This window comes from Leptopilina boulardi, unplaced genomic scaffold (assembly GCF_019393585.1).
Source record: "Leptopilina boulardi isolate dan_hultmark-lab unplaced genomic scaffold, ZJU_Lbou_2.1 LbouV2_219, whole genome shotgun sequence".
NCBI classification, from domain to species: Eukaryota; Metazoa; Arthropoda; class Insecta; order Hymenoptera; family Figitidae; genus Leptopilina; species Leptopilina boulardi.
The window spans coordinates 177,898-193,917 of NW_026137773.1; positions in this window are offsets into that span (position 1 = coordinate 177,898).

Below are 16,020 nucleotides of genomic sequence, written 5' to 3' on the forward strand. Positions count from 1 at the left end.
TTTATTTTTTATAATTAAATGGAGAAAATCAGTAAAAAAAACAGCGATTCATTAAAAAAATTATAACTTTTTCAAAAAATAAGATATCTAACCGTTCTAAACGGAAAATTAAAGGTTAATTATGTAGCTTTAAAAAAAATATTTGAATTTATTTATTTAATAATAAATGCTTATGTTTGGATAGGTCAAACAGTCCATAAATCATGTATTATGCGTGGGTGAAACTACAATTTACTTTTAAAAAGTTATCAAATTATTATTATTTTATCTTCTTATATTATCTTAACGCTTTAGCCGTTTATACATGTTTATAAAACTGACTGTAAAAAATTTAGTTATGCAGAAAATACGATCTAACAAAAAAAATTTTTGCTTAGCTGTGATTCGAGTGCACGCCGTCTGTAAACGTGGGTCAAATCTGTCCCAGCGAAAATATTTAATTTTTTTGTAGCTGCCAATAAAGGACTAGGATCGTCACCTTTGGGCGTTAGTACTCTTTCCTACGTTACTTTTTTTAGGTGAAGACAGCAGCAGGTTCTAATCGCTTCTTTAAAAGATATTTAACTAAACAGTTTTGGCTGAGACACAAATGACCCACGTTTATAGACGAAGGGTTAAATAAATTTTTAAAACTAAAATTCCATTTGTTCTAATTAAATAGACATTTTATTTGTGCTTTTAAAAATATTGTATAACAATAAACATTATTTAGTTAAATGTTCATTTTGACTCTTTAATGACAACTTGGTTCCTCCGGCGAATAAAAATTTTTAAATAATTGTTTAAATTTACAAAAATTAAATAATTAATTTTTCTCGTTCGTAACATTGTGAAATTTATGATGCATTTACTATATTCTTTTAATTGTTGGCATTGTTTTAACAATAATTATACGATTTTTTCAATTGTGATCTAAAAGCTAAAATATGTATGTTTTTTTAAAGATATTTACTAATTATTTATATCTATTTATTAATTATTGCACAGTTTAAAATGATCTCTGAACTAGTCACATAAATAATAATGGAATTTTATTTATATGTATGTCATGTGAATGTACAATCTCTGAGAGAACATTTCATTGAATTTAAAGAATTTTTTGAAAGAAAGTTTTATCATAAAATTACAGTATCGGAAACCTGGTTAATCTTAACAATTACTATATTTTTCGTAAAAACAGGATGGTGCGTAGAGGGGGCGGTGTTTGTTTTTACATACATAAAAGTCTTCAAGCATCAATAGTGACTGTAAGCACTGAGGGACCATATCCAACTGATGAATTTCTTTTTCTGAAAATTCAAATCGATAATGATAACGCAAGAATTGGAGTAATATACAAACCGTCAAATGCTGCATTTGGAGTTGAACTTGGAAGTCAGATGTCCTCATACCGTGCCTGAACCAAAAAAAAAGTTGACTAAAATGGATCCAAAATCGGGTTTTTGGGGATCATTCTACATCATAACAGAAGTAAAAATCCGTTGAGATCAAAATCCTAGCTGCTCCTTTTTTCGGGATATCGGTACTTTCGTTTATTGAATTTTGCGAATATTTTAAAAACACTCTGTTTGGAACTAGTAACTACATGTAGACAAACAAATCTTACAAAAAGTATTGTAAATATATTTTTTATATGTATATGGGACGTTTCACGTCAACCGGCCCAAAGTTATGTCTAAAATTCTATGCAATAAAAATAAACATGTAATACATGAAAATACTCGTAAACTCATCCCCTTTCAATTGCAAAGTGGCAGAATTGAAAATTCAAAATGGCGTCCTTACTATGTCAAGTGGAAGCGGCTAACTTCAGAAATAAGTAAATATATTTATTAATTTCTTTTAGAAAATTATGCAAAAATTTTAGGTCACCACATATTTTAATGTTTTCGAGGTCGCTGATTACGAATCTGAAGTCAGTTTTTCAAAATTCAAAATGGCGGATCCAATATGGCGGCTTATTTTTTTAAAATAATTGAATTTGCTTGAAACTTGTTACTCGGGGGTTTTCGAGGTGGCTGATTACGAATCTGAAGTCAGTTTTTCAAAATTCAAAATGGCGGATCCAATATGGCGGATAAAAATTTTAAAAATCCACACAATTTGCTTAAAACTTGTTACTCGGGGGTTTTCGGGGTCGCTGATTACGAATATGATGTTAGTTTTTGAATATTCAAAATGGCGGATCCAATATGGCGGATTATTTTTTAAAAATGCATAGAATTTGATTGAAACTTGTTACTCGGGGGTTTCCGGGGTCGCTGATTACGAATCTGAAGTCAGTTTTTCAAAATTAAAAATGGCAAATCCAATATAATTACTTTGTGGCCTTTAAAAAGGACGATTGTCATAATTATGAACTGTAAGAATGTGGTAGCCTTGAAAAAGGCTGATTGTTGTAATTTTTAAACCATAATTTTTTGGTGGCCTTAAAAAAGGCCGTTTGAATTAAATTTACAAAATACATCCAAACCAATGTAATTATATTTTAATATTGCATAACTGCAATAGGATGAGGTGCATTTGAATATTTGAATATTTTTAATTGTTTTTCTGATGTTGCAATAAAAGAATGAGCAGATTGAATTTTTGTAACACTAGGTGCTCTAGAAAATCTACTAGCAAGTTTTCGTTTCACTCTCTCGTGTTGTTGCTTGTTGTAAAAGAAAATCTGCGAAGTCTTGATATTTTGCTTAGCCCATTGATAAAGAGTCTCTGGATTTAAAATGGCTTTGTCTGGTGAGGATTGCAAGTTAGCACGAGTGGCTTCTCTCTTTAAAATAGCTCCTATGCCATCACATGATCCTTTACAGTTGACACACTGAGGGTTTAATAAAAACATTTGAACATCGTGAAAAAAATGACAATCGCTAAAACATATCTTACGAAGTCTGAATAAGCTCTTTTATAATTTAGATATCGTCCATGTTTTTACGATGCTCAAATGTTGTTACTACTTACACGAACATTCATGAAAATAAATTATTATTACAGCCGCATTTAAAAAGTTACTAAAACTCAGTTAATCAGTTAATAATGAAATGTACTGAATCAGCCACATTATTTGATTATTCGTTTTCTTCCTTTCGATTTATACAGTTTCTTTGACTCGCAACAAGGTGAATAATTTTATCTACAAATATTGTACCTAATATCCTTCTAAATCATAGCAGGGAGTAAAGAAAAATTAAGGAAAAGTTGTGTTTGAGGAAGACCTCAGGCATCTCAGAACGCTAGGACTTCAGATTCATAATCAGCGACCTCCAAAACTCCCAAGTAAAAAGTTTCAAGCAAATTCAATCAATTTTTAAAAATTCGTCCGCCATATTAAATCCGCCATTCTGAATTTTGAAAAACTGACTTCAGATTCGTAATCAGCGACCTCGAAAACCCCCAAGTAACAAGTTTCAAGCAAATTCAATGATTTTTTAAAAAATTCGTCCGCCATATTGGATCCGCCATTTTTAATTTTGAAAAACTGACTTCAGATTTGTAATGAGCGACCTCGAAAATCCCCGAGTATCAAGTTTCAAGCAAATTCAATTAATTTTTAAAAAATAATCCGCCATATTGGATCCGCCATTTTGAATTTTGAAAAACTGACTTCAGATTCGTAATCAGCGACCCCAAAAACATTAAAATATGTGGTGACCTAAAATTTTTGCATAATTTTTTAAAAGAAATTAATAAACATAATTACTTATTTCTGAAGTTATCCGCTTCCACTTGACATAGTAAGGACGCCATTTTGAATTTTTAATTTTGCCACTTTGCAATTGAAAGGGGATGACTTTGCGAGTATTTTCATCTATTACATGTTTATTTTTATTGCATAGAATTTTGGACATAGCTTTGGGCCGGTTGACGTGAAACGTCCCATATATATATATAATTATTCACTGCAAATAGGGATCTTTCCAGAAATATGAAAAATGAGTTCAATTCGTCCCATTTCAAAAATATTAACTCCTAAAAAAGTTAACGACTTCCCGAGATAAAATTTTCGACCTGTTTTCTACGTTTTAATCATACTTCAATCCTAACTTAAACCTTTTGGTACTTTTTTCGTCCTTTTAGCTCGCCTTTTAGCCCTACTTTAACCCTTAACCATCCTTCGATTGTAACATTTTAAACCTAAAATGAACCTCATTAGACCTTATGAGACTACTTGGATTTTTACTGACAGGTAAACAAACTTTTCTGACCCATTTTTCATCCTACTTGGCACTACATTTGGCCTTACTCATATCTGTTTAGACCTAAAAGAAACTTGAACTGAAATTTACTGAAATGAGGTGCAATATAGCTCGACAGACATTAAACCATGTGTAGGTGCTATAAAATGTAAAACTCAACCAACCATTTCCACAGGAGGGCTCTGATTACATTTAGGTACAAAATTAGAAATAGTATGTTCTTAAATACAAAAAAATATAAATTTCTCATTTCAGTTCCATTGTTCAAAAAGGGTCACTTTTTGGTGTCCGGAAAAAATACATAAAAACTAAAGCAATCATAAGAATGGGACCGAAAAGTACAAAATATCGCAGATGCTTATCGGTTGAAGAAACGGGTATACAGTGCCGCTCAGCAGATTTTGCCCACCTTTGAGAATTTTACGCTTGGCGAAAAGTTTTATATTTCGGTTGCTAATAAAGAACGATTGATTTTTCAAAAAAATTGTTGAGAAGAAAAATGTGCCTTTTTATGTATAGAATTATAAAAAAAATATTTAGACATAAAAAAAAAATTTTTTTTTTGACATATTTTGATTTTTTTGAAAATCAGCACTTTTTGTAATTAGTAATAAGTCGAGAACGGTTAGCTTTTTTCAAGATTACAAATTTTTTATTCGTAATATTCTTTTCTCAATTCTAAACATAAAAATACACATTTTTTATATTAAGAATTTTTTTCAAAAGCTAACCGTTCTCGACTTATTAATAATTTAAAAAATTTTATTTTTCAAAAAAACTCAAAATATGTAAAAAAAAAAATTTTTTTTTAATTCGAAATATTTTTTTTCTAATTCTATACATAAAAAGGCACATTTTTCTTCTGAACAATTTTTTTGAAAAATCAATCGTTCTTGAGTTATGACTGGTTGAAAAAAAGTGCAGTTTTTTTAAACAATTGTCCATATCTTTGTTACAAATTATCGTATTAAAGTTTACAAGGAATCATTTTAAAGGTGATAAAATTAGCTTTCAAATGGCTTATCAACGATTAAAATGCGGCACTGTATATATATGTCGTAGGCAATTAGAAGAATTCGCCATTTAGCTAAAAGCCTAGGCGTTTAGCTAAATCGCACAAGTTAGACGAATGGACTTGGAAAATGATTAAATTCGTCTATTTGCCTGAATAGATTTGACATTTAGCTAAGTGACTAGTCATTTGGCTATTTGCCTGAAGCTGTGTCGGCAAATAGAAGAAAATGGTTAACACATAGAAATTGAATTATATATTATAGTTTACATAGAATACGGAGAAACATTTTTTCGGGTTTACTGAAAGAAAAATTTTTAAATGTTAATTATTATTTATTCGTTAAGTTAAATTAAATTTTACTTATTTATTGGAACATGGTTGGCTCTGAGGTGCTGTAAAATTCTCTAATTCCTATCTGGCAAAACGTAATTTTATCAGAAAACAGCTTGACAAAATCATCAGTTTGTAATATTTTCTTTTTAAAAAAGTATCAGTTGAAGGAATTTTTACTTTCTTAAATTTCTAATAATTAAAAAATTAGAAATCTACATTTCTTAGTGGACAGAATTTTTACTTCTCCAGATTTATATTGATCCGAATGTTTATTTTTCACAACTTACAGTGCACCGAATGTTTATTGTAGTTAACCTACAACTATTAAAAATTTATTTATATGCAATGACTTTTGAAAAGAATTGATATTAATTTTAAATGGCAAAATGACAGAAAAATTATTGCTCTGAACTGGTATTTGACATATTTTTTATTTTCCTAATTCATGTTTGATCATAATATTATAATTAATTAATTTATAAAGGTTCGACTATTATTTTAAATATTATTACTAAATGACAGAATATTTTTTACATAAAAATAACATTTGCCAGAATTTTTACTGAAACTTTTAAGGAATTAAAAGAAAATATTTTTCGCTCTTAATTGACGTTTGCCATAAAATGTTTTCTACAGGAATAAAAATGTACCCTAAAATTCATTTGTCAAAAATTACACTTGCCAGAATATTTATTGCCCTTAAATTGCAAATGACAGAATTGTTCTCTAACAAAATCAAAACTTGACCTACACATTTTTAATTGTTGTTGTTTCCTAACTCTGGTCTACGTCATCAACCTGGTTTGATTGTTTTTACAAAGATGGCGCGCAGAGTATTAGTTTTTAATAGAATTGAATAGAAATAAAAAAATTGATAAATCATCAGCAGTATTAAAGTTAATTTTTATTTACTAATAAATAAATATAATATTATTATTATATTGAAAATATAATTCAATAATAAATTGAATTATTTAGTGTTAAAGGTAGATAAATAAATTATAAATAAATAAACAATTTTATAAATTAATTGGTAAATGATATTTGTATTTATAATGAGTTGCATTATACTTACTGGAAAACGTCCAGAGCGGTGATCATTATAAAATTTATCCAAAATGACCTTGATTAGATTATTTGTTATATTATATTTTTAATATTGAAAATTGTTTAAATTTAAATTTAAAAATTATTTTTAAAAATTTCTCATTTAATTATTTTAAAATTTTCATTATATTGAAAATAAGAAAAAATTATCAAAAATTCAATTTGTTCCCAATGAATACTTAAAAACAGTTCCGTAACATACATTAGTTATATAATAAAGTTACTGAACTATTTTTGGGTGTTCACTGGGTATTCAGAAATAAGAAAAAAATTAGTTTATTATATGAAACTTTTGATGATTTTAATAATCAAGAATCTTAATAATCGCAAGGAATATTATTTGGCCTTTGAAGATTTTGAAAAATCATTTGAGAGTAACAACAAAAATGTATTAAACACTTATTATAATTGCATTTTTATTATAAAAATATTCTTTTTCTTCAAAAAGTAACAAACGCGAACAACGAGCAGTTTAATAAAAAGAAAATTTTGTTAATTTTAAATGCTAGCAAAGGAACGCTGCGCGGATCATATTATCAATTTATAATTTTCCTTCTTTCAAAAAGTAACAAACGTGAACACGAAAAATTTATTAGAAACAAAAGATTGTTAATTTGAAACGCAAGGAAAGTAACGCTGCGGATAATATTATCATATTATCGAATTATAAAAATTAATAAATGGAGCATATGAGGAAAAATTCATTTCTGCAAATGGGACATCGACTTTCTCTTTTCACAATTTCTTCACTGCAGCTTATGCATATGCATTTGTGGCCACATGGAATGAATGACTTGGTGGCCACCTGGTTCCGGCAAATGCAACATATTTGATCGATAGCAGGTTCAGGAACTCGCAATTCGTTCATCTGTCTCCTTTCATCGATTTGAACAATCATCCTTAATCGTCTTCTTTCTGCAATTTCTTCTTGCATTTCTCTGAGCAATTCTTCCCTCTCTTCCATTTCTTCCTCTGCTTGTCTGGCGTTAGCTTCTCTCTCTTCCATTTCCTCTTGTTCGCGTCTCACCCTGTCTTCTCTCTCTTCAATTTCCTCTTGTTCGCGTCTAATCCTATCTTCTCTCTCTTCCATTTCCTCTCGTTCGCGTCTAACCCTGTCTTCTCTCTCTTGAATTCCTTCTCGTCTTATTCTGGTTTCTATCTCTTCAATTTCTTCATCCAGGTCATCATTGAACTCTGCTCCTCTTTCTCGAATTTTCTCCCCAACTTCAAGGTTCTCTTCAACTTCCATGACTTCTCTTCCATCACTGTCGTCATTGTCAGCTGAATCGTCATCATCTTGAACCATCTAAAAGACAGTAATTTTTTTAATGTAATTTAATAATCTATTTTACTTGGGATTTTTTTCGAGAATTTTTAAATAATCAAAAAATAAAATTTCTCTAAAATTATATTATTTTTAAAGTCTATAAAAGTTTTTAAATTTCAATTATTTTCCGAAATGTAAAAAAAATTTATTAATTCAAATTAACAAAAATTAAAAGTTCAATTTTCCTCAAATTCGATTATTTTTAAAAATGAATTCAAATTTATTGAAATGTGAAATAATTTAATTTTTTATTGGATAAAAAGTATTTAAATCCATGAAAATTAAAAGTAATTAAATTTTAATTATTTTAAATTTTATTTATTTATTATTTTGTTTATACCTCGTTATTTTGATGATCAGGATCATTGCGTGGCGTAAAAGTCAACTCATCAAGTCGTTCAACGACACAAATGTTTGCAAGTTGTGAGAGAATTTCTGTCGTCGTGGATTGATTGGAAACAGTCGACATTTTCTTCCAGATTGATTTAACCCGCCCGCATTTAGATTTTTCCATAATCCTTGGCGTGAATCTCAACTTATACACTTTGCGGACATACTTGTCGTAATCCTTTTTGTGTTTGTTGGTGGTAGAGGCTACACATTCTGTAAATTTCAAATATTATTATTTATTTTAAAAAAATACAATAAATAAATAACAATAACTCTAATAACCCAGCACTTTAGCAAAAAAAATTAATATTTCACGAAAAAAATGAATTAAAACATCGATAACATATTTTAAAATAGTAATATGAAAATTTTATATCTTAAAAATATGAGAAAAGATGAATTGGTGACAATGTATGATCCCTGGAATTAATCAATTTTATTTAAATTTATTTTAGTATTTAAATGATTAAAACTTACTCAAAAAATGCCAAATGTCGAGGTCACTTCCAATGTTGAATTTCAATTGGTTGTTGTAGAATTCGTGGTAATCTCCTATGCATTCTATTTTTTCGAAGCACGATAATTCTTCAATATTCACTTCCAGCCATTTTTCTTCATAATGGTTGCAGAACGGTTGTACTAATGCCAATACTGGATCGCTTAAAGCTCCTTTTAACGTAAAATACACTTCGCGTATTTCTTGTGGTTGAAGAAGAGTCAAAGCCATAACAGATCTTAAAAATTTTCCACTTTCATCTTGTGCATTTACGTTATCATGCAAATCCAATTCCACGAGCTTTTGATAGAGAACCTGAAATTATTTTATTTATATATATATTTTTTTAATAATTACATTACATTTTTTAATACAATAATAACTTATTTTCAATTAATTACCTTTGTTTGATGGAAAAAACTATAATTTAATTCTGCATCAGGAAACTCTTGCCGAATCATACGTCTTAATGACTCATCGGAGCAATACACTGCATTTTCGATTCGCAAGTTGAGTGGTTCACTCTTCAAATATTGAAAGATTGCTTGGTACATGGCAGCAGTTCCGCTTTCCATTGCGACAAATATTTCAGGAAACATCTAAAGAATTAAATTTAAGTATCATAACTATTTTAAGCAGTGACAGGGTTGCCACGGGTCAGGGAAATCAGGGAAAAGTCAGGGAATGTCATCAAATTTTGTCAACAGTCCTGGAAAATTGAAAAATTTAAGTAGTTCTACGAAAATTCTGCTTTTTAAAAATTTTAATTGAAATTCTGACTTGAAAAAATGTCTGCAAAATTTTTTTATTAATAAAAACCTGTTCAAATTTTTTTGAGTCAGGAAAAAAACAAATTTTCAACTGGAAATCAGGGAAAAGTCAGGGAAAAAGAAAATCAAATTTTAGTGGCAACCCTGAGTGAGAATAAAAATACAATCATTTAAAAACTTTATTCTAAATTAAATAATTAAAAAATTTGTCTATATGAAGAAATTAAATTTTTATATAAATTATTTTATGATTATATACTAACCAAGTGGTTTTGTGGAGACATAATTGTTAGCATCTGATGAACGTTGAAAGACTTCGGAATTACATCCATCGTGACATGAAATGAATACAAGTTATTCAGTGTTTCAGGCTAGTTTCAAAAAATTGTTTGTCGAATATAATCATAGCCTTCGTCGAGTCTGTCGCAGTGATTAGTTTCGCTTCAAGTTGTCCGTTCTCGTGAAGAAGAATATATTTCCGATCTTCTCGTTCCAAAATTTCGTTCAATTGTGCCAAATTTTCAGGTTTCTCAGAAGGGACAGCATTTTCCTTCCAAATGTTCATTTGTGATCTCACGTTACTATAGTCCATTCCGGCAGTTGCTTCTGGATACCTAAGAAATATATAAAATTCTATAAAATAAGTTAAAAAAATATTTCTTAAAAACATTGTTTACATCATGTTACTAAAATTACTAATAATTTTTTAAAATTTATTAGTAAATTTTTCAAGGCGCACTTTTTAACAAAAATTATAGGTACAATTAAAAACATTTTTTGAAAATAAACTTTAATTTTTTTTGAATCTAGAATAAAATAAAATTTAAACTCTGAATTTTATTAGTTAAATTCGTAATTTCAATTATGCATTCAGAAATGTTTTTTAAAAATTTTATTTTTACCTATTTGAAAATTTTTTAAACATAGGGTGACTGCACCAGTGGTGGATCAGTTAAGCCCCTTAACTTTCTTATTTTGACTTTGAAGTTCTGTATAGGTTGCTTTTAGACAAATTCGAGGTTATTCTTTATAGTATTATGGACCAGATAGTTCCAATAGACATTTCCTTCAAGGTTGGACTTGATATTGACACCTACGTTTACTTTAATGCTCCATCAAAGATAATTTGTCAATGATCCTATTCTGGATCACTGTTTGCACCAGTCATGGTTATAGATTGCTCCAGTGGTGGATCACTTAAAAAATCATACTAAAAAACATTGCATTTCAAAATTACGAGACTGAGAAGTTTTGCAACTTTTATAAGGCTTTACGGACAGATTTTCAAATTCACTTTCCTATCCATATTCCCTCCTCTTTCATTTCTATAGGTATAATGTGACTAAATGTTAATTAATCATCTTTTTATTAGAATTTTTGGTAATAAATAAATAGAAACTCTTAAAGCTTCAGTTTCAATGATAAATAACATTTATTAATTCTGGGTATTTTAATTCAACAAAAATTTAACAATTTGAAATCAGGTGTTAACAATTAATAAACATTTGAATTAGTGTTAACTAAAATTTAACTCATAAAATTTTCAATAAAACAATGCGTCAACAGGCAAAAAGTAGGACTGATCCACCACTAGATTTTGTTACTTTTTTGGTTCCAGTCGTGGATCACCCGAAAACAATGGACACGCGCTACTTACAGACGTAAATATTGTTCTCAGGGCTCTATGGGGATGAAACGAAATGCCTCCTATTGTGAAAAGAATTAAAAATTGTCCTAAAATGGCTCCAAAGCTTTCTATTCCAAAATATACTCTTAACTTACATGCTAAGGAAAACTCTTGTTTTCTGTCACCACTTTAGTAATTGTTGTCCTGCTTTCTTCGCGATGAATTTAAAAATTTTTTTAAATTGTAATATTGATCTGTATAACTTTCTTAACAATTACCGACACTTGCGGTTCATTTACTTACAAACGTGTAAACACAAATGACCATTTTTCTCGCAGTTGATCCACCACTGGTGCAGTTACCCTATCTTAAAATAATAATTTTAATGTTAAAGAAATTTTTGAAGACATTTTAAAAATGACAAAAATATTTTTTTATATTTTTTTAAATTAGAGTCTATTTCTTATTATTTGAATTTTATCACTATTGCAAAAATAAACAAAAACAGTTTTCTTTTTCGATCCAATTTTAAAGTTAATTTGTAAAATTTTCCCACTTTAACCTTTCCCACTTTAAAAATGAACAAACACATCATTTTTAAACTAAAAAAACACATTATAAATTTTTTCATCTGTTATATGAGATCGAGAAATTTTAATCTAAAAGTCCAATTCGTTATAAATCATACTTATTAATTTTTTAAAACTAATGTTTACTGTCAAATTATTTCCAAATTTTATAGTAAAATTAATTTTTTCAAGGCTAATTTTTTTAATAAAAATTATAAAGTAAAAAAAATTTTTAGAAAATAAATCTCACGGTTTAAATTTTCAATTTAAATTTTTTAAAAGGTGAAAATAAACTTCAATTTTTTTAATATTTTGAATTAAAATAAAATTTCTTACAAAGTTTCCATTCTGTCGTAAAGTGTTCTGCTGCTGCCTGGTTGAGTCTGGCGTGAGTAGAAAAGTTCTCGTTTAACCCGTTGGCGATCTTGTCTTGCAGTATTTGCGCGATGTGTGTGCTGATTGATCAATTGAAATCTTCCTCTCTCGACATACCCACTTCCCTGAGAAAGTTTGGTGTTCTTCTCTTTGCAACTGAGATATCTGGAAAATTAAAATTATACACTGCGATTAATTATCGAATATTTTAATAAATAGCTAAATAAATAAATATTAATAAATGTTAATAAATAAATATTATTTATTATTAAATATTAATAAATATTTATTGTTTTTAATTTTCTGGCCTTTGGTCCAAAGGCTATAAAATTAAAAACACCGTTATTGCAAACAAATTAAGATCCTTTCAAACTTTAATCAATAAATATTTACATTCGGTTTCCGTGTGTTCTAGAAACGTTATATGAAAAATCATTGTAAACATGGCGTTCTTTTAAATGACGAGGTAAATTATTATTCTCCATGTTTATCTTTCGACTTGCAAATTCTGAATGGAATGTACCTAATAAAACAAAAGCTTGTTCACTTGTTTATATTTTACCATGGCAATAAAACAAAATATGTCTGTGGTCAGAATCGTTATTCATTTATTATTTGCACACAAAAAAGCCTGAAATTTTTTGATATATTTTTTTCAAATGCAACTGAAAAAGACATTATAGAAAAAAATTTAAAAAAAAAATCATTTTTTATAAGTCATATTATATAACTTTATAAACATTGGGTTATTGCGTGTATTATTTGATATTCCCTAATCTAAAATAGATTACATATTATTTAAATAATTCTCATTATTGGGACATTTATTGTATGTACTTGCATCTGAAGTTTAACGAAAAACAATTTCCTTGAGGAGAATTAAAAAAATAACTAATTACTGCAAAGATAATAAAAAGCAGTAGAAATTAAAATTTTTAATCTAATTTTAAATGTTTATAAAAATTTTTTATCAAATTCTTTGTATTTCATAGAAAATAAACATAATTTTTGTTAAAATTTTATACTTAAATTATTATTTTTGCAAGGTGCTTCGAGCCGTGATTATATGTAATTGATAAAAGGATTAAAAACTCTGAAATCTAATTACGAAAATCGAATACAAAAATATGGCTATTTACACGTACGGCATTCTTAACAACCAAAAGTAAGGTTATCTTGACAATACTTAATTTTCAGATTAAGTGTTGTATCAACAGATGTTAAAATAATTAATTGTAATATAAATTAATTTTACCTTATAATTTATAATGACACTTTCATTAACATGATTTAGCTAAACCGTAAGCTATTGTTCTTCTGAAGTCGAAAAATGAAAAATATTGCCTGTGCAATTTGGCGTCTCTGGATTTTCTTCTTATTATTAGTGTTTTTATTTTCAATATTAATTGTTTTTTTTAAATTTCCATAAATAAGTATATTCTTTTTTAACACTTTCTGATATTCATGAAATCTTTTTTGTCAGAACTCTTTGTTAATTATTAGTTTAGAGGTTATCTGATGAGTGAGCATGCACGAATCATGCCTACCACGTGCCAATTATACTAACAATTTCCCTAAATAAAACATTCCTAGGCAGGGTTCGGTCACTCTTAATCTTTGCGTTACCATGACAACTGGCAGTCAAACAGCAGCCAGAGAACTATGATCAAACCTTTAACTTTCACGATTTTAGTGAAAGTGGATTTCATTGTGCCCTATAGTTTTAGGCCTTCAAATGGATGATGACGTCATGATGTGTTGTGTATACCTTCATCAACAAAAACATTTAATAAACAAAAAGTGAAATATAAGTGACCCCAGTTACCTATTTCGATTTCGATATTATGGTATACTTTAATTACAAATAAAATGTTTCGTTTTGATGGTTATCAATATATTTTAAGACGCCAAGTGCGCGACATAAGGTAAGTAAATTACCAATAATATTTTTTAAAAATAAAAAATCAGACTTTATATAAAAACTTTTGCCTGTTTCAAGATTCGTATTAGACAATCAGAGTAGAAAATTGACGATGAAGAAAAAAATTCAGAAATCTTTTTTTCTAAATATTGTCATTTTTAGGTAAAAATTGGATATGTTGAAAATATCTCGGCCAATTTCGTTTATTCTTTTTTGCTAGTTAAAAAAATAATTTTTGTGTAACAATTTTTAAAGAGTTTAAAACGTTTTTTACATCGAAAAATTAACTATTCGTTTATAGTTACTTTGGGTCAGAGTCCATAATTTTTGACCGATTCATTTTGAAGTTTAAAATAAAGTTAATTGGGTCAAAATCTAGATATATAATTTAAAAAAATATCGTTTTTTATAAAAAAAATTTTTATTTTTTTGTCATTAAAACTTCTTTACACCTATTATAACAGTAGCGTAAAAAAATCATATACCCCCTCTCTCCCCAACCCAATTGATTATTATTTTTGATATTTTAGGTATATATCTTGTGCTCAGCGTTTCAACAGAAGTTGTATGGCATGTGGAATCATTAAAAATGAAATATTTACTCTACATCTAGTACATAACCATGGTCCAATTATACCACAAGCTGTTTAATAAATTTATTAATACATGTTTCCTCTTAAAAATTAAGATAATGTAATTATATTTACCTATATTATTCGTATAACTTTACAATAATAATAACAAATTTAAATTTGTTACTAAAAATTAATACTAAAATTAATTTTAATTACATTAAAACCCCGCATATCAAAAGCAATTTAATAATAAAACGTCTAAGTGTTCGTCCTGAAGAAACACTCTTTCAGAAGACCGCTAAGACAAAAGGATTTGTGAAAAAAAAGAATTTAAAATTTCTTTGTTGTCACTCCCCCTCCTCCCTTTTGTAATATTTTTCTCGTACTTTTTCAATTTCGTCTACATAGTAGCGTGATATTTTGATGAAACCCCTATATATATCACATGGTTGTAAAGTAAATTTTATTTCTACTCAGACCATGCCTTTTATTGTTTGGTAACAAACATGGATTTTATTTTTATAGTTCACATTTGAGTAATGGGGCTCAAATATTCCTATTTTTGGCCACCAATATGATCTACAATTTTAAGAAAAAAAGATATCGTCACAGGGATAAAATATTATCGATATATTTTTTATATTATATGTATATATATATATATTATTATTATTATATATATATTATTATTTTATATATTATATATATATATATTTTTTTTTATATTTTGAAAATTTTCTACAATAAAATAATTTATTTATGAGAACGTCAAATTTAATAATTTATAAATTTATCTAATAAATGAATTAAATAAATTTAATGATTAATTGAATATTATTTTAAACGTTATAGGTATTTAATTTGCAATCGATATTCCAATGGAAGATGTTTCGGACGTGGAACGTTACGAAATGAAGGATTTACTTTAACCTCATTGCATAGTCATAGTTCATTTAGTACGGATTTCAAAGTAAATGTATTTCTGGAATATTTGAAAATAGCTGTTCAGTCTCAAAGGTCATCCGATTTAAGGGCAATTTATGATGAAGTGCGGATAAAGTAAGTATAAATAACAATACTTGAAAACAGTCTAACTGCTACCCAGTGTAAATTTTTTTTTTATTTATTGCATGGGGCCCCTTAATTGATCTATTATTGTTGAAGTTATGAGAATTAAAAAAAATATGTTCTTCCAATTGAAATAATCTTTAAAATTGATATCTCACAAGTATATTAAAATATATTATTTACAAAAAATGGACCTTTCTTCTTGGAGTACAAGAAGCTAAAACAGTTTAAGCCAAATGAGAAATGTCAAA